We start from the raw sequence: 24,027 nt of genomic DNA on the forward strand, positions 1-24,027 counted from the left end.
TATTAGACACAAAGACCACATTATTACTTTTAGTAGTTCACATTAACTGGAGGAGTAGAGGAGTGCAGTTGGCTTTTTAACCTAGGAACCATTTTAGCTGTAAATAGAGAGAACTGGAGTCCCAAAGCCCTGGATGAGAAGGTCCAGTGCCACCACGTCATTAATGCTGTCAGTCAAATTAGTTGGAACCTCACTGCAATTCACTCTTCACCCGGCTTGGAGAGGTTGATGTTACACCTGAGACTCCTGAGTAATCCCAGCTAACTTTGCTCTTTGTATGTTTTGAATGATATGATTGTCTTTCAGGCTCAAAATGAACTTGCAACTATAGAGGTAAACTTTTGTTAAATAAAGAGGGAAACATTTGGCCAATTTAGGCTAGGAATAAGCACCCTATAAATGCTATTTTCAATCTTCTTGACCTGACAATATTCACATTCACAATGTACTCCTCATCCATGCCACCGTCATCTCTTATCCAAGCCGTTGCTGTGGCCTTCTAACTGGTCTCTTGGATTCCATCTATCCTCCATGTAGCAGCCACATACTCATCCCAAAATGTAAGGTGGGTCAGTCCACTCCTCTGCTCTAAATTCTCCAATGTCTTCTCATCCCACTCAGAGGAAAATCCAAAGTCTTAACTCCGGCAGACAAGCCCCAAGGACGTGACCTCCTGTGCCATCTCTCTGATATCACCTCCTGCCTCCTTCACCGTTGCCCTGCCATCCTGGCCTTCTCCGTCCCTAACCACACACTACATCAGACATGTCTCACCTCAGGGGCTCTGCCTGGATAATAATTCCCCAAAATAGACACTTAACGCACCCTTCACTTTAGACTCCTGCTCAAGAATTACCTTATTGGAGAAGCTCCCTGAACACCCGCTAGAGCCCCTGCTCTCCAATACTTGTGTAATCTAAAAACATCTGATGGGTTACATAGCTGTCTTTTTCAATATATATCTTCCCCAACTAGGACATAACTCTGTGGAACAGGATTTTGCTTCTTTTGTTCACCAGTGTCTCCTCAGAGCCCTGAAGAGTGCCAGAAAGATGCCAAGAGGAATGTTCAGTTAGTATTTGTGAACAAATGATTTTCAATGCTTGTTTGCACACCTGGTACTTTGCTCATTTTCTTACTCTGCTTGGCTCAAAAGCACTTCTCTACCTTCCTGTTCTTGTGTTTTTGTGTTTTTTCCTCTGTCTAGGGTGCCCTTCTACTTCCCCATGTCAGCTCGTTCAAGTCTTGCCTTTCTTCCAGTTCCATCTCCTCCAGGAAGCCTTCCCTCATTCTCTCCTCAGAGCTGACCGTGTCTCTCCTCTGATCCTCCAGCACTGTCTCTGTCCCTCATGCACAATTTAGGCCTCTCTGCCCTGTGGTAGAATGATTCTTCTTCATGGACTGGAAGCTTTAAAGGGTGGGCCGTGTCTGGTTTATCTTTATCCCCACAGACTCTTCTTGTTGCCTTGTGCATAGAAGATGCTCAACGCACATTGGTCAATAAACATTGCTGAAGAGATTTATTTTACTGTCCCAATGTTGATTTGATGGCGTCGTACCTGGATGAGAAATGGGAGCAGAGTGCTCTCATATGCTGCAGTTTCTGTTTTTCCAAAATCTGCCTTTGATAAGTGTTTGGTTTGGTGTTTCGTGTGTAAAGAAGGTAGAAAGAATTTTGCTCTTGGGTGTGGGTATTTTGCTGTATTTTAATAAGTGTTGAAAGAGAAACATTTGTCCCAAAACCAAAATACCTAGTAATCAGAAAATCAGTTGTCCTGCTCCCAGGTCTGTCTCACTCCCTGGTCAGATTTGTAACTGGGGCAAAGGTTCCTATCACAGGGAACTCTGTTAGCATCTCTCACTGCCTGAAAAATCCTTTTCTCCACCTTTCTGATGAAATCCTTCTCTATATCCTAGCACAGGGCTAAGAAGGGAGAATCAAGAGCAGGATGTAGCTATGCTTAGAAAAACACCTGTTTAAAAATCTGATTTTTCTTAGCATGGATTTTTCAACTCCAAACTGTCAAGATTCTGCATTCGAAGTTCGCAGTGTACTTTTTTTCTGTGAAACAGCTGGTCTAATTGGGCAAGCTTTGTTGTGGCGACATTAGGGCTCATTAGACTTTCTTTTATCAGTGGTATAAGCTGTGAGATTTCAACCAAGCAGAGGGTTTAGATTCTAAATGAGAAATATAGATTAGCATTTCACATAGTGAAATAATGGAGTTCAGTGTTACCTTTCTAGTGACAAAAGCAGGAACTTAAATCCATTGTAGGGTTCCTTGTTTAATCAATAAATAAATGAGAGGCACAGAAGATTTATTTCTTTGGTGGCAACAAACACCATCATTTTTCTTAATTATCCTTAGGTTTGCCTCTCCTGCTTTCAGATTCTTTGCAAGGAAAAAGCTTCTCTACCTTAAGAAAGGGACAGGAGATCTCTTGATGGGTTTTCTCTCTCATACACACAGAGAGTTTTGCCTTTTCTGTGGCAATACCTGTATTTCTTAATTAAAATCTAATAAAGTCAAAGCTTTTGCAAGGCTGTGCAGGCTACCTTGAAGACCAGAGGTTCCAGCCGAGGTAGACAAAGATCAAGGCAGCTGTAGGAGAGAAAACAAATAGTTCGAACTTTGGATCCACAGATGGTTATGCCTGCCAACTGTTATGAGCCAATGAATATCTGGCCTATCATTTGTCATATTTATTGCAGTACATAATGCTGTAATTTCTCATGGCATGGTTATTTATCTTGCTGTGTTCTCTGAACTGCTAAAATTGCAGCCATGTTGGAGCATACATATACTTTTTGGGTTTCATCTTTAAAAAACAGCCATGAAACTTGGCACAGGGCTCCCCATCCAAGGACTGGAACTATGCATATTGCAAAAGCAACTATTTAACAGATTATGGAAAATTCTGACAACAGTTGAAACTATCCTCCCAGTCTTGCTCCTGTGCATTTAGCCACAGAGCCCAAAGGGAGCAGAGGCTCTCCATTGTGGATTGCTCCTTCTCAGAGGTGCCAGGCTGGTTTCCTAAAGTAGTGGCTACTGGAGTGGTGAGTACCATATCTGGAAGCCTCTCTGGAGTGTGCACAGAGTCCTCCAATTTTATAGTGAGGAAATAGGCCCTGGGAAGGAGGTGGACGAGGGTCGGGCAAGAAGGCATGAGACACTCAGTCACTGATTTCTGACAGCCGTCTGGGGGCACTGTGGCGTCAAAAGGAGCAGCAGGAACACCTGTCTCCACTGGCATCTCCACTACTGGCAGTGATGAGTCAGTGAATAGAGGTCACATGATGCCTGGGGACAGAAGGTGTGACTCACAGGTGGGCAGAGAGAGTCTTCAGGGTACTGTTGCTCACTTGCCACAACTCAGCATCCATGATGAATCATTGGGTCCAAATGGGGCTTGGAGTTGGGGCAAGTTTTAGTGCACATGGGAGCCTCCATGAATGGCAGATGTAAAAATGGAGGGACCTCTCATCCACACAGGATTAGTGCATTCCCTCCCTGAGGTGTGAGAACTCACACTTTGTTGTAGGTCGCTCTGCTGTTTGTGATAAAGTGGCTATTGGCCGCTCAGAGCCCTGCGGAGCAGATGAAATCTCACTCTAGCCGTTAGTTTGCCTCACAATAGTTTCAGTCAGAAATGTTAACAATATTTATTCTCAAGAGTCCTGAGACCTCTCTCCTCTTCCTTTCCCTTCAAGGTCGAGAAGTGGGCTTATGGTGATCAGCAGAAGAGAGGAAGGTGAAGACGTCATTCTAATTATTATTAGGGCTAGTGTTAGAAGGCTGAAGGTCAAGATGCCAAACTCCTTAACCCCTGCCTCAGCCACTTTAGTCTCATCTCCCACCACCTTTCAGGTCTTGGAACAGGCGATGTTTCCTTCTGCCTCAAGACTCTGCACAGCCAAGACTCTAATGGGCAAGGTGGCTCAGGAGAAAAAGGAGGCTCTGAAAACGCAAGTCTGAAAGTCTACTTCTGAAATACGCCTTTCCTCAGGAAGAAATCGGAAGGGTAGGGTCTGTGGAGTCTCCAAGGCTGGCTGAGGACCAACCACTTGGGTTGTCTGAGGTTAAAAGGCCGTGCTCAACAAAAGGAAGAATGAGTAAGTGACCTAGGATAAGCATGAAATACACACAGGAACCTTCACTCAGAAAGAAAGGGGACTTGAAAAACGCCAAAGAGGACAAGAGGCTTTTAAAGTTACCGCTGTACTCAGTGTTGGGAGTGGCAGTCAAGGTCAATGACCATCAAGAAAGCCCACTCTTTCAAGTCCTCTTTCCATCGGTCTCCTAGGTTAGCAGAACTTTCAGACTAGAAAGGGTGGAAGGACAATTGGTAAGAGAATTGGAAGGCCAAGATCTGGAAAAAGATCATGCGAGAGCACTGTTCTGACTTTCAGGTCTAGATGCCTGTGTCCAGTTCCTGTGGAGACCTGAATCACTGTGTGAGAGCACTTGAGGTAGCAGAGACGATGGGGAAATGCTAACAGCCCTAAACGAGGTAAATGTCTCCATTTTCAAGAAGGGAGGGCATATTATTAAACAAATGATTTGTGTACGTTTAAAAAGGAAAGCAAGTTTGGGAATGAGAGTCATAGTCACAGAGCTGAGAGCCTCTAGCAGAGAGGCAAATACAAAACTGAATTTGGTTAGGTTCATGGGAGCAACACGGAAGGTAACATGCACACTTCACGATGGGCAATTGGTGCACAAGGAACAAAAACCCTTCACACAAAGCAGCGATTGCTGTTTTAGGCCTTGGTGGTAGATGGGAGGGGAGATCGTAGTTCTCCTGAATCCCTGCATACAGGTCTCTCCTACCCCCAGAAACACAGCCAGCCTTTAGAAGCGCCTCTCTAGGATATGACTCTACTCTTTATCCTTCCTCCCTTTCATCATCTCTCACGACCTAACTTGAACGGATAAATTTGGTTTAAGGGTTATTTATATTGGGAAGGTGGTTGAGAAGAAGTTGTGAAAGGTCTGGTTGGTGACTGTTGGAAAGGTAGCGGAGAGAAACTTTGATACATGTTTGCTGCCTGGTCACCTTGGGCAAGCAACCGGCTCCGATCCTTGGTTTTCTCATCTCAAAAATGGGAACAATAGCTAGGAGGTGATCAGTACTATCTCCTCTCCAAATTCCTTGCCTTCTCTGTTTTCTTTGGTCTTTTCTGGGGCTTTCCATTGATTTTATTTTTGGCTTATTACACAGCAGATTTTATCAGATTCACAGGATTTTGTGTCTTGACTACTCTAAGTAAATAACAAACAATCTTCAGTCACTGAAATGGGACAAGAAGTGAAAATAAAGCAGAAATTCACTCAAAGCATGGTAGGTCTAATTGTCTGCTGTTTATATTGTAAATAATCTCAGGGTGCCCTCTGGCCTGCTGCTGGTCCTCAGAACAGCTTACCCCCCACACGGTGTATTTGAAAGATGTGGACTGAAAGGGGATGCAGGTTCTAGCAGGAACTTTGCCACTAATTAGCAATGTGACTTTGGACAAATCTTTTTACATCCTGGCTCTGTTTCCCCATCAGCATGGTAAATGGGTTGACCTATATAATCTCCCAGGTCCTTTCCAACTCCAGAATTTTAAAAGGTCCACGATTGCAAGCCAAAAACTATATTATGGAATGGGGTGACAGCATGTATAAGTGCAAGTTGATTAGGGAAATGGCATAGGATTTATCTTTTAAATTGGCTTTTACAATAATAAATCACAGAGTAAAGATACAGAGAAGAGAGAGACATTTTCTGTAAGTGTTCAAGGAAGCGTAGCTTATTTCAAACAATGGTTTCTGAAAATAACCTTTCATTCTTTGTCCTTATATTTTTCCTAATGGATGGCATAAAATGGATTCTCAGCCTGAATAGTGGCTTTCATTCAATTTTAAGTCACCCCGTCATGTTGTGTACTGCTGCTTTCCACGTTAGCTGACATTGCAGGATGTAGCACAATGCAGAGTGAAGAGTTAGAAATGTGACATGGCATGTTGGAAACAATGCTTGCTTTTTGCAGATCAGTTATCATTTAAAGGCTGGTATTTAGAACCATCTTTAGATAATTCAATAGCTCTGTGTCTCTGGTAGGGAGGATGTCAACCTGAGTTACTTTTTTTGCTTATCAGATATGATGGAACAAGATGACATTAAAATGGTTGAAAGAAACTATCCAGAATGAGTATTTTTTAAAAAATCAAGCAAATTTTTAAGGAGCTTAGAATTGGATTGATTCACTGCAACCATGGAACTCAAAGAAAAATGGTGATTATCACAGATCGTTGTCCAGGATAAATCCAGATATTTCCCATAGTTACCCTTTGTCCTGATATATCACAGTCTTCTGTGACATCGCAGTCTCCTCATTTTGATTGAAATCAAATTTTGTGAAGGGAAAGATGCTTTAAAGTGACTGTAATTTGTTCCCTGAGCTGTAGGTACAATGGAGTCACATTATCAGTAATATCCCCAATTTTACACGCTCTCGCTGATACCTGCTCAGGCCACATGCTGTGCTCCCGTGAAGAGGTAATTCCAGGGGTTCCCACACGTTTCTGTGAGATGCTCAGCCATCAGGTGGCTGCTCGGCTCACCCAGTCAGGCACTGCGGCCTCCTGATGGGCACACGAGGGACAGGACAGAGCCCTCTCAGTGGCCAAACTGCAGGAGGGTCTGCGGCAAAGTGGGGGATGAGACCTCTCTCCCACTTCAACCTAGAATCTTCCAGGGTGTAGGGACATGGCACTGCTGGTGCCACTATCCGTATGGAATTTTATGAATGGGACACTGGGGCTTCACCTGGAGCCCTCTCTCCTCTAAGGTACCAGACAGGCACCCAGAGGGAGGGAACAGGAAGAGATGAGTGTCAGCACCAGGGTCCTCTCTTCAGCAACCGAGTCCTTGTTTTGGGGTCATGTTTATTCTCTTAAGATGGCTTATTCTGGAAAGTTCTTCATCCCCTGAAGCAAATAAAGTTCTGTCAGTCTCTCCTTACTAGATTGCCTGAGAGGTCCGGACAGAATTTTCTGAAATGCAGCAGCAATAGAGGCTCAAGTTGGGAGCCCTGACACTGTTCATTCTGCGAGCACTTCTGGAACATATTCTATGTGTGAAAGACTTTCTTTCTCCTTTATTCCTCTCTTCTCTAAAGAAAATTTTTTCTTTGGAAGATTGGCTTGAATTGAAGAATTGACATGTAGGATTTCTCTTAACAGAGACCATGAAGCCATTTTCAAATAAAACACAATTAGTGGAGAAGGGATGTACTTTCGAATATGCCAGTGCCTCTAGATATACAGAAGGCTATTAGTAAACAACTTTGATTTAACTGGCTGATCAGACATCTTTGCAGAGGAACAAAAATAATTAGAAAAGTGCAGACGTATTTAAACTCTCCAGAACAAGCCAATAAAGGATAATGTAGAACTAACTTTCTCTTTAGTGTTTGAGTGGATTTATGTCTGTACAGAGAAAGCACGTTTTGGTTGTTTTAGAATTGTCCAGCATTTTTATTGACATTTGTCTTAGAATATGAACATTATTTCAGTGACTTATTTTTCAAACATGTTATGGTGCAAAATGATTTCAGTCCACTGCATATGATCATGTTTTGAATGAATGGAGTCTGAGACTTAATATTTACTCCTGCACGTATGTTGCTGCTAAAGTTACCTGTATTTAAGAAGAGCTTCATGCAGCCTTCCATTAAATTGCGTGTTAACCTTAACGGACTACCACGTTGATTTAGAAATGGCCAGGCGCTGGCAAGTTTTATATAGTTGCTCATATAACATTCTCAATGTCAATAAAGAATGCCTTTTGTCTAATTGTGCCCCTGCAATATATGGAAGTCCTTCACACTAATGACAAAGTATTTCTGCCCTTCGTGTTCGAAAATGATAATACTGACAAAGATATGTAGGGAGGTATCTACCAGGTCAATATGTGATCAATAATTCACTGCACACAGAGTAGGAAATACTTTAGTCACTATTGGCAGTCTCATATTGTTTGTAGCTTTGTCCTAACATTGAGGGTACCATGTACAAACAAGCGTATGGACTCAAGGAGTTAAGAAATAGTCTAATTGCTATGCATGTGCATGCAGCTCCTTGGTCTTCAATCCTATCAGACTTTTGTTCAAAGGGATGTGCTGCCTCTGATTGCTATGGGGTTGTGTGGTTGACCTAAAGTGTGCTTCTCTCTCGTTTCTTCTCCCCGTTTTATTTCCATTTGGCTCTCTAAGCTGCTTGGGTTCCTCTGTTGTCTCCCAACACATCTAACTTAGTCAAGTTGTGTTGCGTGGCATTGCCTTTCTACAGCCCAGGTCCATGCTTTTGGCAATATCTACTCTGGTCCAGCGTCAACATCCGTGGTGCACATTCCACAAGCAGGCACTGAGCCGTGTTCTGGGGATAGAGATAAACGAGTCTCTTGCAGGTCGGTGAGGGACATAGCAGAGGCCTCTGCTGATTTTTCCTGCCCAGCCTGCATTCTCCACTCTCCTTCCTTGTTGGCCCTATTTTTGCTTTGGGGAAATACTCCTCCTCAGGGATATAGCCAGGCTAGGTTATCAATCCAGATCAAGGGAGGGTCCTGGCCTAAACTCTACCACTGAGACTTCCAGGGAAAAGGAATCTTGAGGAGAGTGACAGAAAGCCCGGAACTAATTCTAGGCCATTCGCTGTGATGGTGGTGCCCTGAGATACCACCCATTGGTTCCTGCTACCACAACATCTGATGCTGCTCAGGTCTCTGCCCTTTGTCAAGCTCGGTTCTTCAGCTGTTCCTTCCGCTCTGTAAGCCATCCTATGTCCTTCCAGTAATTTTCTTTCTAGGTTAAGTAAGCAACAGTTGGTTCCTGCTGCTTTGCACCAAAGAATTACAACCAAAGTAGAAACAGATGAAATGCCATAATGCAGAATAGGAAACTCTCCAGAAAAGGTAACACAAGGTATCTATTTGACTTTTAGGGCATGTTTTTAAGTTTGCTGAGGAAACAACACATGGGGTGATTATAGCAGGTCCAGATTTCCCATCTCTCAATGCTTAGTTTTTGGAACTTGTGGCCACAGTACAACAAAGCTTGTTGGCTTTCTTATTTTAAAGTTTATTATGTCAATCTGTAGTGAATGTTATGAGTCATAAAAGTCATGTTTAAATCTTACAGTATTTTGTGGTAGCAGGAAACAAGTAAAAAAGTATGGGTAGTAAATAATTGCACTGCATGAGCAACTAATGTTTACTTTAAAGTCTAATTATGAATTTAATTGCAAACACTTTCAAACTTTGTAGTTGGAAATGACCTTTTTCAGAATACGAGACCCACATGTAAGAAATCCTTCAAGATTTGAGAATGAGAAATATTGTCATGACTAACCAGCAAAAACAGGCCACAGAGAAAGATAAACATTTTGACCTCAGTGAATTTAGGAGGCTATCTTTACAAATGATGTCAAACAATTATATTTTTTAAAAATGTTTTACTATGGAAAATTTTAAATGCACAGATAAGTATAAAGAATATTATAGTGAACCTCATGTACTTATTATTTTGCTTTAACAAGCATTAACTCATGGCCAATTTTATTTCTGTATTCCCCACTGAAGTAGGGAAGTTTCCCTCTTTGATTATTTTGGAGTAAATCCCAGACATCCTATCAGCTCATCTGTAAATATTCCGGAATATATCTATAAAACAAGAAGTTTCTTTCTTGCTCTTAAACATACCACAACACAATGATCACATCTAAGAAAAGCTAATGATCATTCCTCTGGGTCATCAATATGCAGTGGGTATCCTTATTTATTGCCAGTCTTTTGTGGGAGAGGCCCAGGGTGTCCAGGCTACATTGTCTCAGCCTCTTCCAATTTCAGCCTCACAGTTTCAGGTGAGCTCAGATCCTCTCCTACTGGTAGTGTCTCACCCTAAGCACGAGTCTCATGTCCTTCTGCACCAAAGGAGACAGCACACGACTGGATGCACAATGCATCCCCAAAGTGGGGGTCATAAAAGCCCAGGGGCAACACAACTAATAGGGAGCAGGAGCCTGCGGAGTAGGGTTTGCTCTCTTGTCCTGTAAGAAGACAATTCTTGGTAGCCTGCTGTGTGCTTCTCAGAGGCCCTGCAGAATCAGCCCCTATGCGCAGGCCACTTCCCAACACCTGTCGGCTCTTCCTCCTTCCCCGTCATACTTCCCTGTTTCTACTGTTTTATTTCATGGAATTACATCTCAAGCCCTTGGGGAATACAAACTATGCTACGCTAATCACGTTGCAATATGTTGATATGTCTCTTAATTCTCTTTTAAAATTGTGGTAAAATACACAAAACGAAGTTTACCATGTGAACCATTTTTAAGCGTACAGTTCAGTGGTATCAAGCACATTCACACTGTGCAAGTGTCATCACCATCCGCCTCCCAAACTCTTCACTTTGTGTAGCTGAAACTTTGTGTCCGTTAAACAGTAACTCCCCATTTCTCCCTCCTCCCAGGCCCTGGCAACCACCGTTTTACTTTCTGTCCCTATGAATTTGATATTCTAAGTGCCTTATATATGTAGATCATACAGGATTTGTCTTTTCCTAACTGGTTTATTATACTTTGCATAATGTCCTCAAGGTTTCTCCATATCATAGTATGTGCCAGAACTTCCTTCTTTTTTAAGGCTGAATAACATTCCATTGTGTGTATATACCACATTTTGTTTATCCATTCATCCATAGATGGACACTGGAATTGCCTTCACTTTTTGGCTATTGTGAATAATGCTGCTATAAATATGGGTATTCAAACATCTCTTTGAGACCTTGCCTTCAGTTCTTTTAGGGATGTGCCTCAAAATAGAATTGCTGGATCATCATGGTAATTCCATTTTACATTTTCATCAACAGTGCACAAGCTTTCTGATTTCTCCACAGCCTCATCAATGCTTGTTATTTTCTTTCTTTTTAATAATAGCTGTCCTAATGGGTATGTTTTAACTCTCTTCTAATCTATATATTTCTCCTTCATCCCTGTCTCTATCTTTATCTTCCTCTCTCTCTTTTTTACAGAAATAAGATGGTCCTGTTTTTCCACAATCAAAGTTTTTCTGATTGCATGCTATGCTGCCAATTTACAATGCAAGACCTGTAAAGACTCATTAGTCCTGAATCTGAATCCGAGGTATCAGTGTGATGTGGAAACATGATATATCTTATCCTTTTTCCAAATTGCATATTTCCTACCTTTGTTCTCTGTAAAGGCCTAGAACAAGGACCAACCCACGCAGCAAATGGGCATTACTAGCTCACATTTCCTACTACATTTAAACCATAACTTCTTGGTGAAGAGGCTGATTTCAGGTCTGAGACAGGAAATGCAAAAGATGAGCATGGAAATAAATCTTGTCATGCTTGAAAGCAAAGCCACTATCGAAGACTGCTGGGATCATTTCAAAAGGACTCAGGAACCAACTTGAGCAGGCTGCCACTGGCCAAAAATGGATGAATTTGTGCATGAATAAAGGTAATGGTTGCAATGGATTAAAACATATCAAATATATTTGAAGTAATGTGTTCATAATGACACTAAAATAAAAAAGAAAGAAAAATTCATCAATCACTTTTGGAGGATTCTATGAATCCAATTCATTATTTTGAAAGCTGGTGAGTAAATTCATAGAATCCAGCTTTTATTCTGCTTTTCCTGTACTAACTATATCTATGGTAACAAAATTATTGATAAGAGATGGTTTCTCTTTATAAAGTATTCCAGTTAATAAATGAAGAGAAGATAATATTACAGTAGCATTTTAAAACTTCTACACACCTAATGGAATTGGGCTTTGAGTATCAGTGTGTGCTACCATCATGAAATGGACAAGGACCAGACATTGTGTGCCTCCCAATGGAAGTTCACAGCATCACCTGTGAAGGAGTCTTGACAAAAGAGTAAAATCTGAATCTCATTAAGCCTGTAGATTTACCTACCGATTTACAAGAAATATGGATCAAAAGCAACAAGTGTGTTTTTTCTTAATTTTTTTAATATAATTGATTTCATAAAACAGTAAACATTGGAACTGTGAATGATTGCATAGTCACTGTGCAAAGTAAGCCTAGACTTTTCCAGAAATTTCACACAAAAGCAAGTGTTTGCCTAGTTTAGATTTTTGTCTTAGGAAGGGGTTAATCTTAGTGGCAAAGGAGACTTTTTAAAAAAGGTTGGCACTTAACATGATGCCTATTATTTCTCTTGACATCGTATCTTCTTATCTTGCTCTTGGTTTTGTGGAATAAGATGAAAGAAAATTGCTAGCGCTCTCTAGCACTGTGTGCTTGGTTTTAGTAATCTCAGTTTTGCTTCAGATATTTTAAATGTTTTTCTTTCTGAAAAAGAAAAAAAACGAGAGTGAAACTCAAATAAGGGGCCAACAGGGAGAGGGGTCGTTACGTAGGATTCTGTAGTGTTCAGTTTCCTGACTACAGAATAATCCTATTAATAATCCTGTCTTCTGATCTTATGTTGTCTGGATTCTTTGTTTCCTATTTGTTGAATACACACAACTTTCAGTGAATAGTGAAAATCTGACAATTTTGAGATGCCAACTTAAAAATTATTTGCTTTACTTGGAAACCAAGAAAGAATTCTAGAAGTTCTCAAGTCCAGGAATATTTGGATATTATTCTCTTTAATAATTAATACAAATTCTTTTTGTATGAGAGCAAGCTGTAAAGTGCAAGATGACTCAGAATGAATCCTCATTTGAAGGCAAGTGATTTACTGCTTGTTTCAAATCTAATCATGATTAATACTTATTGTTAAAGATTTATTATGTGGTGTCAATTCATTTCTTCAAATATTTAATAATTATTCATTAAATATGTATTTAGCACCAGCTATGTACCAGGTATTGCACTGGGTCAGGGGACAACAGCGATGAATGAGATCTACACATTCTCTCCTCACCAGGAGGTTATAATTTGGTGGGTTTCCCAGGAAAGCACATGCCAAGATGGAATTAGAAGTACAAGAGATTTACTGGAGGAAATGCTTGTAAAGGAAAATGGAAAAGGAAGCAGGAGTAGATGAGGAGATCGTCAGACCACGATGCAGATCTGACAATGTCGCAGGAAGGAAGATTGGGTAGGAAGGACCTAAGTCTATGGGGCAGCTCTGAGAAAGTCTCAGATAGGCTGATGGGGAGCCTTGAGCAAATTGCTCATTAGAGGAGTCCCATATTGGCCAGGAATGGCCTAGCTCTAATCTCTCTGCTGTGCTTAGTCATGGGCTCAGAGAAGTTCTGGCCTTGGTGTGAATGACATGGTGGGTCCAGTAGGTGTGGCAGCTGGAGGCTGATAGCTAACTGCACAGGCTCTTTCCTGAAGGGTGATCTAAAAGGTGCATTGCGGTGGGAGAGGTAAACATTGAACAAACGGGTACGAGGGTAAGGCACGTTACAACAGGGATATCATCGGGGTAGATACCCCTATATGGTAGTGTAGCAGAGGAAGTTTATCTGCAGTCACCGTTCTTCCTCTGTTCTGCTCTGTGTCATAGGGGACAACTTTATCCAGGTTCCCTGATCATATGCTTTTCGGATATGTTCAGCCAGTGGGAGGCACTGGCCGGAGACTGGAAGGTGGAAGGGAAGAGAATCCAGTGTATTTCTTCCCTTCTCTGTTTGCCCCTTCTCATCTCTCCAGCACTAGCTGCATCTCCTGTGGGTTTCCAGCTCCTATCAGAAAGTCCCTCACTTGTGGTCCTACATTCCTCTAAACAGCCATGGTCTCTGGGACATTGCTTGTTGCTGTTGTCCTTTACTTTCACATAGTTATTAGTGATCCTGTCATTATTAATCTGGGTTATTAATCTCTTGTCTCACTATCTCCTATTTGGCTTCACAGTTTATTCACCACCTTCATAACTGATTCCTTGTGTTAAGTCCCCTTTGTCTGAAATACCTAGAGAGCCCTCATTTCCTAGTTATACCCTGACTGGTAGGCTGAGTCTGGAAGAGGTCACAGGGAAGATTTTTCTTACGGAGTGACATTTAAGCTGAACCTGAGGGATGAGTGGGAACTGTCCAAAATGGACTGATCATAGTGCTGTCATTGGTACTTGTACCAATCTTTTGTACATTACTTTTTATTTTTAGATGATTTGTTAGTTTTAAAACAACATAGTAAAAAGTACAGGTTCTGGTGCTGTAGTGCTTGGGTACAAATCACGGCATCTGTTACTTTCTAGATATGTAACCTCAGGCAGTTTACTAAGTTCCTTGTGCTTCAGTGTCCTCTCTGTAAAATAACGGTATCACCTTCTACAGAAGCCATGAGAAGTCAATAAGTTAATACGTATGGACAACTTAATGTTTGATAGTATTCTTTTTCATATGCATCACATGACTTTGCAGAAGCTTTCCTTTCTAATGTGCACTCTGAGCCTGCAGGAGGAGCATATTGTATACAGGGTGGATGCTGCTTCGTTTGCTTCTAGAATCTAATGTTTCATGGGAGAAGTTTGAGGTCAGTCTGATTTTTCATTATTTATTCCAAGTCACCGCTTTCTGTGCCTGGGTACTTGTGGGTTTCTTTCTTATCTTAGAAATTCAATAATTTTAGTAGGATATGTCAAGGTGTTGGTCACTTTTAATAAGTTTTGATTGACATACAGGTGTGTCCTATCATTTTGCAGGTTTATTCATTCCTTCCTTTTAGGAGAGTTTTTTCTCCCTCCCCTTATATCACTGACACGTTTTTCTGTCCTATTATATTAGTCTGGGGGAAGTCAGCATTTTTCTTTCAATTTACAAATTGATTCAGTGAGTTCACTCAACATTTTACATTCAAAACAGCAGGGCCTTATAACCAAGCTAACTGATTATGGTCTATTCCAGCAAAAGTAAAGCCAAATATGGAGATAGTTCCATCTTTCTTTGGACAATTAACAACCTCTCTGATGTAGATGGACCCTGTCCAGCTGCTGGAGATTGTGTGATCAATTGGAATCTGCTTGGTCAGTTAGAAAGCTGTATTTGCTTTATAGTCTATTGTCTATCCTTTGCCCCACCACCCCTCACCGCCCCTCCTTTCTTTTGTTATTTCTTCTTCATTTGGAGCAGTCCAGGGGTTCACTTACATCCAATATTAAGCTTTATTCAGTGATTAATATAGTTCTGGGCTGGGGCCAATAATGAGCTACAGATATCTAGACGTAATGGAAATAATCAAAACTTAACTGGGCTAAGATTCTCAGGGGTTGATTTGCTCCCACTAGAGATTTCATTCTCTCCTGATTCTTCATTGGCTGCATCTGGAATGACCACACAGGAACATCTTAGGAATAAACATCCCAATCCAGGATAACCTGGGCTTTGGGAACCATTGTCATGTGGCCATGTCATGGTGGTTAAGAGTATGGACTCCTGAGAAAGAGAAACTAGGCTTGAATCTCTGTTCTCCCCTCTCCTAACCACGTGATTTTTGACCACTTACTCAACCAGGCTCAGCATTAGCTTCCTAATCAGAAAAATGGGGATGGTAATAATACTTTCTTCATAAGGTTGTTGGTGATTATTAAATTAGATCACAATTACATGTTCCCTCACACATAGAAAATATTCAATATACTCAAATTATTATTATCATTATTATTACAGGTTGACATCTAAATCAGCACCATATATTTTAATGCTGTGTCTTTCTTATTTTTATCTAATAAATACACTTATTCTCTTTTAAGACAAGAAATTTGGGTTGCTACTCCCTTATTTGGCTCCCAAGGAAAACAACCCACAGTCTGGGCAGGAAGATCAATGAACCGGACATGCGAGCTAGCATTCAGTTTTCAGCAAGAATAAACTGAAGGAGAGTGCTGGAAGCTTAGAGCCCTATTTCTTAAATGGCTTTAGACTGGGGTATTCTATTTTCTCCTCAAGGGAGATCAATTATCCAGACGTCAGAAATCTGCTGCTTGCTCTTCTATTCTATCCTTTTCCTCTGACTTTTTCATTTCTTTTTCCTTTACCTTTTCTTTCTGAAAGCAAGCACCAAATCTTTCTTCACATGCCAGATTTAATGTTCTGCAAGGTCAATTTAGTTCTTTACGGCTTTGAGAGATATTTTAAATACTGTCATGAAATTATTAATTGCCTTACATTCTTTATTTTTTTTCCCTAATGCAGTCACTCCCTTTCAGAAATATCTTATCTTTTATTTTAAATATTATAAAAAAAAGTTCTCAAATGTTCGAATGTTTGTTTCTTGGAATAAGTCTTTGTAAAAACACACGCTTCCAGCTTTATCTTTACATCATTATTTTCTTGCCAAAATTTTTCAAAGGTCTTAACACTGTTTATTTTGTGTATACTTTGATAGAAGGCAGATCTATTTTGATCTGTTATTTGAACAAAAATTGAGATGGTACATTCTCCTTGGGTCTGCTCACTGCTTAGCTTGCCATTTTTCACTCCCCCTTTTGTATCTTATGATAAAAAAGAGATAATATGGATTCATATTAATAGTCTGGTTTTTAGGCAGACAGAGAGGGATGGAGAGAAAATCGGGGCATGTGCAGTCCCAGACGGAGAAGAGCACCTTGTGTACTTCCTGAGGCCAGTGACCGGGTTTCCACATCTGATCTTTCCTTTAACCTAGTGATTGTTTTTAGGTACATGACATCATTTTCCTGCTGTCTGCCTGCCAATCCCAGCAAATGTCCCTTTGTTTTAGAAAAATGTCTCTGAGTCAGGATGAACTGGTGAGTTGGTGAGAAGCTGCCTGTCTGCGCTCCCTTTTGTGTGGCCTCACACATTTCCCCAGCCGGTGCTGGTGCTTCTGCTTCTGCCTCAGAGTGTTTTTCCTGAAGCACTGAAACGGACTCTCAGCCAAGGAGTTCCTATTTTTTCCTACAATTCTTTTCCTCCTTCCTTCTTTCCTTCCTTCCTCTTTTTCTCCTTTTCTCTCTCTCTTTTTAGGAAAGAGTCCCCTTCAAGTCAGAAAAGTATTCTGTCACATTAGGGATGGGGGGATCCGTAACAGGAAATTGAGGTCAGCAAAAATCCATACCTCTTTCTGCTTCACGTGGTTTGCTCCCACGGCACGGATGCAATGGCTCAAGGTGGTCCAAGTGGGGATGGCCCTCTCTGTCTCTTGCTTCGTTTGGCTTGCAACTCTTAATGGTTGGGTGAGGGCACTTGGCTGGGCAGGGGAGGCTGAAATTCATATTCTTGCTGACTGGGCTGTGTGACCTGGAGCAAGACTGCTTCTACACAAAGGAAGAGGCTTTACCTAAAAATTATCATAACTGCATTGTTTACTTGCTCAGGCTGGGGGACCAGAGCCCTTCCAGGTAGGGGAGTTGGGAGGAATGCTTATTTCTAACTTGCATGGGCTGGCAGTGGCCCTGGCAACATTAGGTGAGTTTGTGGGCCGTGCTTTCCTGGAAAGGAGATCATCAGGTGGCTCTTGATGGCTCGCTTCAATCTTGTTTTGTCTGGGCCATCCGTGGGAGATGACGCACTTTGACACACTTTGCCTGTTTCTCCACTGGTAAGGAAGAGGAATTTTGACCTACTTTTCTCATCTTTTGGAGAAGTCCCTACTTTATTTAAAAAATTTATTAATTGGTTGAAAAACAAAGAAAGAAAGAAAGAAAAAAAAAAGAAAGAAAATAGTGAAATGTCTTTCTCCCATCTCTGTCTCCACTTTGCTGAGTTCTCATTCCACTGACACAGGTAACCCTCGTTAATAGTTTATTATAGTTTGTTTACACACACACAAGAAAACACAAATATAAATTTTTCCTTATTTCCCCATTATCCTTTTAAATGGAAAGGTTATCCTATATGGCCTAACTTTGAATTTTTGTTTTCATTTACCAGTATCTTCAAAGACTTTTCAAATTTGGACAGTGAATGGTTCTTCATTCTTTTATCCATCTGCATAATATTCCATTGTGTGGATACCTTACTTAACCACTCTCCTCTAGGTAAACATTAGACGTGTTTCCGATCATCTGTTCTTATACACAATGCTATAATGAATAACCTTGTATGCTATTCATTTGGCACATGGGAAAATATGTCTGTAGGATAAATACTCAGGAGCAGAAGAGCTGAGTGATATGGTATTTGAATCTGTAATATTGATAGATATTGCCAAATTACCATCTGTAAGATTTCAGCAGTTTTTATTCCTTCCAATGAAGTTTGGAAACATTTCCCTGCATCCTTGCTGGAACAGTGTATTATCAAGCTTTTAGGCCTTATCCAGGCTGATAGGTGAGAAAGGTATTATAGTGTCATTTCAATTTGCATTTCTCTTACTATAAATGAGATTGAGTATCTTTTCACAGGAATATGAGCCATTTGTATTTCACTTTCTGTGAAGTCTATTTCTATCCTTTGCTCATTTTTCTCCTGGGTTATTGTTTTTTAATTATTTAAATCAATTTTTAGAAGCATTTTATATATTCACACGTGCTTTTTCTGTTATATGAGTTGTAAATACTTTTTTTTTGTTGTTGCCAATTTGTTTTTTGTCTTCTGGCTTTATTTTATTTTTTTTGACAGATAGAAGTCTTTTTTATTTTTGAGGAAGATTAGCCCTGAGCTAACTGCTGCCAATCCTCCTCTTTTTGCTGAAGATGACTGGCCCTGAGCTAACATCCATGCCCATCTTCCTCTACTTTCTATGTGGGATGCCTACCACAGCATGGCTTGCCAAGCGGTGCCATGTCCGCACCCAGGATCCTAACCAGCGAACCACAGGCTGTCGAGAAGCGGAACGTGCGAATTTAACTGCTGCACCACTGGGCCAGCCTCTAGAAATCTTTTTTAAAGTAATCAAATTATCAGTCTTTTCTTTTATAGCCTCTGGATTTTGAATAATATTTTGAAAAAAATACTAAGTTTATAAAGAAATTCCCCCATATTTTCTCCTATGATCTAATTATTTACATGTAAATCTTTGATTTGGAATTTGTCCTGGTGTAATGTATAAGGTATAAGTTATGTATATAGATTTTTTTCTAGATGGCTACTCACTCTAAACAGGAGCAAGATATCAACTCCCACTCCCACCACTTTCATTTGCCCTTGCACTGGAGCTAATAATCCATGCAGTTAGACTAAAGACAGACAATAGAGGTATAGACATTTTAAAGAAGTTTAAAAAAAATCACTATTTCTAGGTGATATGATTGTATACATGGAAAACTCAAGAGAATAAATTGAAAAAGGAATACTAAAACAATATGAGATTAAATAAGATAGTGGAGTAAAAATTTTATGCATATAAATCAATAGGTTTCATACACAAATAGTTTTAAAATCCAATACAACTTTTGAAAATCCCATACACAGTAGCAGCATAAAAAACAAAATACCTGGGAATACACTTAAGAAAGGACATGCATGATCTATATAAAGAAAAGTTTGGAATGCAGTTAAAAGGCACCAAAAAACTGCTGATCAAATTGAAAGATGTATCTTGTTTGGGATAGTAATAGTCAGTAAAGATATCACTCTTACTAAGCTAATTTATAAATTGGGATGCTAATAACAAGATCAATAGTATATTTTAAAAATATACATGTTGATGCAGAAGGATATGTGGAAAAACGTATATGACTAGCTAGAAAAATTCTGACAAAGAAGAGCATTGAAGGGGGACCAGCACTACCAGAGATTAAACTTATTCTAGAGCCTCAGAATTTAATGCAATTTACTACCAGTACATAGATAAACAGATCAGCGGAATAAATAAGAAGTTTAGAAACAGACTAAAAAATAATGGAAATTTCATACGTGATAAGGCTACCTTTCAACCTAGTGGGGAGAAGATGATTTTGGAACAACTCATTTATTTTAAACTGCAAGTTGCGAATCATCCTATAAACATAGTGAAAATTCTGAAATGCATCACAACAGCCCTGCATCCTGGAAAAGCTAATGAGATGGCAGATGCACTTTGAGTTTGACTAAACCCACAACTTCAGCAAAGAAGTAACTTGTTCCTGCGCCAAAATGAAGCAAGTTGCCAAATTCCATCTATAGCAATCAGGACAGAATTGAGCATGCATGCTTCTTTCCATTCCCCAGTGTATAGGTATATGGAAGGGGACAGGAATTAGACTTTCTAAAAAGGCGTAGCAGAATACTTATAACCTTTAGGAATCATTTGTAATAATTGCTTTTCAACAATCCACTGTGCTCGTTGAGGAAACAAGGTGGTCTTATTCTTGAAGGATTTTTAAAATACCTGTTTCACTCAGCATAAAGGAAACTTTACAGGACAATAGGTTAGCTGCCCCTTATTGTCTTAGAAATAATTTTTACTTTCTTCTAACCCTGTCATGGAGAAGACATGTAGGCCATTGAGAGTCCACCAGCATGCAGGATACGGGGAGAGGCAAGCTGTGTGCAGAGTTAATTGCTTTCATTAGCGCCCAGGAATTCTTAGGGAAGTAGTTTAGCTTAGAGACGCAGCTCCAGGTTTTTCATCTCCAGGTGTTTTTATTCTAGGCTTGTTGCTTTATTGCTCTGCTTGCCTAATTTCGCTTTCACCCATTTTCTAGGTTAAATTTGAATGAAATTTCTTCCGATCTTTCTGAGATATTGGGCAAGATGGCAGTGTTGCATAGATTAACTAATTCAGGGTCTTAAAGTCATTTGATTGAGGGTGCAGTATAAATGCAAAGCAGGATGCGCCATAAAGCAAAATGCTAATTATTGCAGGCAATGCAGATGCTACTTTTAAAGGTGCCAGATGTGTATCCCCTCTCAATATCATGGGCTGGCTCCTGGAGAAGAACAGGAGGCACAGGAATGGTACAAACTGAGTAAAACAAATCACTCGGAAGAATAAAGACCACTGAGCAAGCAGTGCTACAATTAGCTTCAGAAAAATCAGAATGCTACTTTCTGGGAGACAGCCAGGTGGAGGGGGCCACAAAGTACCTGGTAAAATATGGAGTCCAAAAAATTTTTTTAAAACACTGATAATTTATACCTCTGTTTGTTTTCTTTGTTTTGTTGTGTGGTTTAATAAGAGATTGGAATGCTGCTTAGTGGATTTGGACACGATTCAATCTAAATTGTGAGAACTTTTCAAGGTAATTGTTTTCCAGTGTAGGCTCAGAATTTTAGAGCAAAAGTGGGTCTTTACTTTATAACAGATTTATTATGTGCTATGAAGACCAGCCAAACACTTAATTGTTCATCGAGAAATTGAATTGCTCTCAACTATCTGTAAGATTTAGTTGGTCTTTTAATTAATTTATTTTTATCACATATTCCAAAAGGTTTGTGTCCAGTAAGGACACATCAATTAGGGCTAACAAACTAGAGGAAATGGAAAAGTAGGCATATGCTAACTACCTGGGTCAATATAGTGGCTCTGATTAGACATAAGGATTTCCCTCTAGCTGTCAAATGAGGAGACCTAGTAAGTTGCATAATTTTTGTTATCAGGAAGGAGAAAGCATATCACTTCTTCAAAAGAGAGAGTTTTAGCATTTGATTCTGAATGAAATTTAATACATGGGCTCTAACCAAGGGATATTAAGCAACATAATGTACTGTGTTTTTTATGGCAGTTTTATAAAAAATAAAGGAATGTGAAATACAAATTGGACTCAATTCTGAAAATTGCAATATCCTATTATAGAATATGGGAGATAAAAAGAATCTGCAGCTTCACAAATATTTAGTGCTGGGCCCTTTTATGTTATGGCAGAATTCCCTATATAGATACTGTAGAGATCCCAGGTCCAACACGAACACAGAAACAGACAAAAACAACGATGCTGGAAGGTTCTAAGCTCCATCCTATATAGAAATATTTCATCATTTCAGCTGAAAAGGAGCTTTATATTAGGATAATTTTTTGATTTTTTTTTCCTTGACAGGCTCCATTATCTACTTCTCTAACTCCATTCTGTCCAGCATAATTCCATCCACGATATTTAATATTTAAACTATCCTTTCCAAAATAATAAAGCAAGATGTACATGGAGAGCTCCTGTTGGTGAATTGGCAATTTCAGGGACTGAATTGAGCTACCCACTCAAACGGTCAGCGAAGGCGGCAAAGAAGAGGAATAGTCTCTTAGAACCTGTCCTACATCCTCCCTCTCACTCCCTGAGGGTAACCTTGTTCCCTGTTCCGGAGGAAAAAGAAATTTGTGCTCAGAAGTCAGTGCCTGCCTTCCATCCTCATTCCTTCCCTCTGTAAAAGATAAACTGAGGCACATAAAAACATTTTAAGAGTTTATTTGAGCAAAAATCAATTCCAATCAGGAAGAGCCAAACCGGAAGTGGTTAGGAGGGCGCCACCAACAGGAGCTCAGGAGAGACTTATAGAGAAAAGGCAGAAGAAAAGTAAGGAAATTATTGATTGGCTAGAGCTTCAGCCTCGTTGGCTGTTTGTGATTGGCTGTCCTTAGGTTTCAGTTTCATAACCTTGAGGAAGTTAGAGGCCTCAGTTTTGTTTTGCTTACCTAGGCCTCCAGGGTGTTAGAACCTGCTTGGAATCTCAATCTTTCTGCCTTTTCCTGGATCTCTTCTTGTAAATACTCTTGATTCTCTGCTCCTTTCTGGCGGACTTTGTGCTCACATCTTTGAGAAAAGCATCAGTTATAGAAGTGATCACAAAGTTGATGACCGCTGTACTCTTCTGCCCAGTTTCTTCTTCCCGTCCTGGTCCAACCTCCGGACCTTTGCAGCCTGTTTCTACTTTTTCACCTCCCTTACCTCCTTCATTGTGGTGCCATCTGGCTTCTCCCTCCACTCTGCATGAAAACAGCTCTTGTCAAAGTCACTAACAACGTCCTTGTTGATCCATCCTGTGGACCTCCAGAACCCTTCTGGCCTCTCAGCAGCAACAGAGCTCTACTCCCTTCTGGACACTTTCTCTTTTCTCCAGATACCTTGCTCTTCTGACTTCCTGCTAGTCTGATGGCTTGTTCCCAGTCTCCTTTGTGGGCTTCTCTTCTGCCAATCTTACATCGGGTGGAATTCTCTTCCTGGATTTCTTTTAACTTCATAGAGCACATTTGCTGAGGGGGACCTCATTTACTCCCATGGTTTTAATTACTGTCTTTCTCTTGAACTTTAGGTTTTTTCATCTAACTAACCTACTGGACATCACTGGCTAGATGAACATCAGGCCCCCTGAATATGCCATGTCCAGGCTGGAACTCAGAGCTTCTCCCCTAACTTTCTCCTCTGTGTGCCCTCTACTACTGTCCACTCGGAAAAGTCATTCTTGACTTCTCCCTCTCCATCAATCCCACCTCCAGTCAGTCACTAAATTCTGCTGATTCTGCCTCCTAGTGACTCTCAAATATGTGCAATTGTCTCCATCTCCCCTGCTACTATCCTGGATGAAGCAATTATGATCTCTCACCTAGATTACTGCTATCACCTCCTTGTCTCCCTGCCTGAGGCCTTGTCCATCCCTCATTTGCTCTCACTGCAGTCAGAGATCTTGGTATAAAGCAAATCAGATTATATCATTTCCATGCTTAAAAACCTTCAAAGCTCCCCATTCTTCTCATGAAGAAGTTAAAACTCTTTGATATGGCTCATAAAGCTCTTTATGAGCTCATTTTCATTTTCCTCTTTAGCCTCATTTTTTAAATATAAAATTTTTTAAGCCATTGGGAACTTACTTCACTTCTCCAACATGAGGGCGCAAAACCCATAGTTAGGAGTACAGACTTTGGCACCAGACTATTTGGGTTCAAATCCCAGCTTTGTCACTTAATTATGTTGTGACCTCAGGCAAACTACTTAACTTCTCTCAGTTGTCCTATCCATCAAATGGGATGATAATAGGATTATTGTAAGAATTAAATGAGTCAATGAGTGTAAAACACTCAGAGAAATGCTGGGGTATAATTAGCATTCAATAAATATTACCCTCTGTCATTACAACTGGCCCTAAACACTGAAAAGATTGTGTGGACCCCATATTTGGGATTCAAAATATAAACAGTTTTAAATTGTAAAGTACATTTAG

At 40.3% G+C, this 24,027-nt stretch overlaps 1 long non-coding RNA gene across 1 annotated transcript; it reads left to right on the top strand.

Moving 5' to 3' along the window:
- Window positions 1–4,377: 4,377 nt before the first annotated feature.
- LOC138918807 (uncharacterized) lies at window positions 4,378–11,617 on the top strand. The gene is made up of 2 exons (XR_011428577.1): window positions 4,378–4,515; window positions 11,075–11,617. It is a non-coding gene; the product is annotated as an uncharacterized lncRNA (long non-coding RNA).
- The last annotated feature ends 12,410 nt before the right edge of the window (window positions 11,618–24,027 follow it).

This window comes from Equus caballus, chromosome 18 (genome assembly GCF_041296265.1).
Source record: "Equus caballus isolate H_3958 breed thoroughbred chromosome 18, TB-T2T, whole genome shotgun sequence".
In the NCBI taxonomy this organism is placed as follows: domain Eukaryota; kingdom Metazoa; phylum Chordata; class Mammalia; order Perissodactyla; family Equidae; genus Equus; species Equus caballus.